The sequence below is a fragment of the Canis lupus genome, chromosome 10 (genome assembly GCF_011100685.1).
Source record: "Canis lupus familiaris isolate Mischka breed German Shepherd chromosome 10, alternate assembly UU_Cfam_GSD_1.0, whole genome shotgun sequence".
Taxonomy (NCBI): Eukaryota; Metazoa; Chordata; class Mammalia; order Carnivora; family Canidae; genus Canis; species Canis lupus.
Window position 1 is genome coordinate 68,284,085 of NC_049231.1, and position 4,256 is coordinate 68,288,340.

Genomic DNA, 4,256 nt, shown 5'->3' on the forward strand with positions numbered 1-4,256 from the left:
TAATTATTAAAACTTATCATAAAGCTATAATGATTAAAAAGCATGATATAGGCTTTGAAATAGAAAAATAGATTAATCAAACAAAATAGAGAACTCAGAAATTGAACAACCCATTTGGACAAATGATGTATAGTTGAGTTGGCACTGAAAATCAATAGTAAAAGGCTGAAATTTCAAAATTCTGTGATGGAACAAATTGGATATTCATTTGGAAAATAAAATAAAATTTATCTTTACCTATGCTTATATGAAAATTAAGTATGGGTACTTAATCCTAAACACCTATATGTGAAAGCAAAAAATAAGACTTTAGATTTCCTTGGTGTAGAAGGATTTTTTAAGCAAACTACAAAAAGCAATCTCTATAATGAAAAAGATAGATAAATCTGACTATACTAAAATTAAGAACTTATGTCCATTAAAAAGTCACCATAAACATGGCAAGAAGAGAAGCTCAGATAGGGAGAAAACATTTGCAGTTCATGTACCTAAAAAAATGACTTCAATCCAGACTACAAAACAATTTCTGCAAATTGCAGAAGGGAACAAGGCATGGAGGGACAGAGGGACAAAGGGAAGAGGGGAAAAAAAAAGGAAAAAGAAAAAGAAAAAAATAAGGGCAGCCCCGGTGGCTCAACGGGTTAGTGCCGCCTGCAGCCCAGGGTGTGATCCTGGAGACCCAGGATCAAGTCCCACATTGGGCTCCCCGCATGGAGCCTGCTTCTCCCTTTGCCTGTGTCTGCCTCTCTCCCTGTGTCTCTCATGAATAAGTAAATAAAATCTTTAAAAAAACAAAAGAAAAAATGGGCAAAAGACCTTAACTTCAAACAAGTAAATGTTAATAGTCAATAGCATAGGAGAATGTGCTCAGCCTTAGTAGTAATCAAAGAAATGCAGATTAAAAGTACCATGAGCTATCATTATATTTACACCAGATTTGAGAAAATTATAAATTTGACAATACAAAAGTGTTGGTGAGGATGTGGATGCACATTTCATCTGCCACTGGTGGAGTTATATATTGTTCAACTATTTCAGAAAACATTTAGCAATACCTAAAATAGTCAAATATGTGAATTCATTATAACCAAATGTACAAGTTGTTCAAAGCAGCATTGCCTAAAACTGGACACAACTCAAATGTACACCCACAGTAGGATGGAAAAAATAAACTGTGGTATATTCTTAAAGTAAAATAATAAGCCACAAAAATACTGAGTAAACATCAATAACACGCATCAGTGAATCTCACAGATAAGGGGGAAAAGTAAGACAAAATAGAACTGGGGGGGGGGAAGTTAGTGACAAAAAGGATATTTACAGCATGATTCCGTTTTTCAAAAGGAAAAAGAAATGCAATGTAATTTTATGATGCATATATTAGTGATAACACCATATAGTATACAAAGGAAATTATTTTCACACTAGAAGAGTAGTTATGTTCACAAGGTAGAGAGGGGGCTATGGAAAAAGGGAGCATAATGGAAGTTCCCAGAAAACTAGCAATGTTTTATTTCATAACGTAGGTGGAGGAGTCAAGGGTATTTGACTTTTTACTTTATTATTATTATTATTATTATTATTATTATTATTATTTTAATTGACACATTTAATCAGTCATTTGAACGTATAACAATTTTTTTAAGATCAAGTTATTGTCTTCAGTAATCCTTAACTATCTATAGAAGTCAGAGAGGTAAAAAGTCTGCAGGGAGGAAGTTGTTAGATATATTAAGATATGTGCTATATAGCACAGAGCATATCCATTTGGCTATACTATGCAGTAATTTAAAAGAATAAAGTAGATCTAATTGAACTCATATGGATATGTATCCAAAATATAAAGTGAAAATAAGTTGAGGACGCCTGGGTGGCTCAGTCAATGAAACATCTGCCTTTGGTTCAAGTCACGATCCCAGAGTCCTGAGATCAAGCCCATGTCAGGCTCCCTGCTTAGCGAGAAGTCTGCTTCTCCTTCTCTTCCTGCCCCCCTACTTCTGCTTGTGCTTTCTCTCTCTCAAAATAATAATAACAAAATCTTTAAAAAAAGAAAAGAAAAGAACAAGTTGTAAAAATTATATTTAGGCAAATAATTTAAATCCCCAAAAACATAAATTCATAGCTATAATCTTTTACATACACATACAGATTTGTAAATTTATAGCATAAGTTCAGAAAAACAAAACAAAAACACCAACCTGGTGATAGTTAAGTCCACTGAAGGAAGAGGTAATGTGGGGTGGGGCAAATGTAAAGAATTCTAGAGAGATGTTACCTAACAATTATTTCTTGCCTTTTATAAGGGCTGTAGTCCTATAGCAATGGTTTCCTTTGTTGAAAGTCTAGGACTTCCACACTTGCTGTTGGAGGATTAACGATTATGGGAAATGTCTTCCCTTCGTAGACAGCTGAAAGAAGTCAAACTACAGATATTAAGCAATGGTATTCAGACATTGGACAACAGATAGCATAGAACTGTGCTAGGAGAGACAAAGGGAACAAAGGAGGTAAAAACCCTGAAATTATCCCAGATTACAGCATAAAACAAAAATGACTAATTGGACTTCATCAAATTGAAAGTGTTTGATCTTTCAAACAGACAATTAAGAAAACAAAAAGGACAAACCACAAAATGGAAGAAAATATTTGCAAAATATGTATCTGATGAAGGACCTGTATCTGGAACATGTTTAAAAATATGGCTCAGTAGTAAAAAGATCAAGAACTTTATTTTTCAAATAAGGAAAAGATCTTATCCAATATTTCACCAAAGAAGGTATATGGATGGCAAACAGCCACATAAAAACATTCTCAGGGGCATTAGTCATTAGAGAAATGCAAACTAAAACCACAATCAGACACCACTCTACATTCCCTAGAATTAAAAAGACTGACAAGACCCAGAGTGAATGAAAATGTGCAGTAACCGAAACTCTCACACACTGCTGGTGGGAACGCAAAGTTGTACAGCCGTTTTGGAAACTACTTTGGCATATACTTCCCTCTCTACCTAGCAAGTCTACTCTTAGTTAGTTGCCCAAGAGAAATGAAAACATTGTTCCCTATGCTGTTTTAGCATGTAAGTGTTCACAGCTACTTGATGTAGAATAGTCAACAACCTCAAATAAATCAACTGGTAAATGGATGAGCACATTATAGTAGATCTCCACCGTGGAACACTACTCAGCAATAAAAAAAAAAAAAATTAATGGTACATGTAACAACGTGCATGAATCTTAAAAGCAATTTGCTAAATGAAAGAAACCAAAACAAATAATCTAGTCGGGCAGAGAAGGGATGAGTTCCCTTCCCCCACCTTTTGTTCTGTTCAGGCCCTCAGTGAATTGGGTGGTGCCCAGCCCCGTCAGCAAAGGCAATATGCTTTGGTGAATCCAACTCAAATGTCAGTCTTATTTAGAAACACCATCCCAGACACACCCAGGAATGACAGCCGGCCAAGTATCTACACATCCCATTACCCAATCTGGTTGACATAGGAACTTAACTATCACAGCTTCCCTAAACCCTCCAACCCATTTGTCTGAGTTAGAAACCCTTCTCTTAATCACCCACTGCACCCTGAGAATATCACCATCATGACAAGTAAAACAAGTAAATCTTGGCTGAACCACCCAGATTTTCTGACATCCCTCCTCCCAGTTTCTCTGTTGCAGAAGCCCCTCATGCTTCCGTTCCTGAGGTTAATTCTGCTCCTCCAGCATCAGTATATCCCAGGCCTCTCCCAGCTTTGTAAAGTTCAAGGCCTGCCATGTGTTACAGTCTCAGCCATTCCCTTCCTCCTTCGCTGCCGGAAAAAGGATCAGAGGAGATTTGGGCCCCAGATGCTGAAAGAGCAAGGAAGGTGGCCTACCACTCTGGCTCAGTTTGCTCTCAATTTCTTTTGTTCTTCAAGTACCTAAAAACAATTTCAGATGCATCTTCCACTTGCATGGGAGGCCAATCTTCTGCCAACACCTGCTAATAGGTCTGGATAAGATATCCATGCCGAGTCCCGTCCTTGGCAACTGACATAATTTTACTTTATAATCATTTAAAAAAAATGCCCCTTAAGTTACATTATTACAAACCCCTGTCTCCTAACTTCACATTACGACAAGGCCAGCTATCCTCTCCCAGTTCCTGGAACCCTATCTAAGCAAATGAGATAGAGAAAAGAAGATATTGCCACACAGCTAACCCTTAGTACACCTAACCCATGACTCCTTATTTTAATGTCATTCCCAGGAGGCAATGTG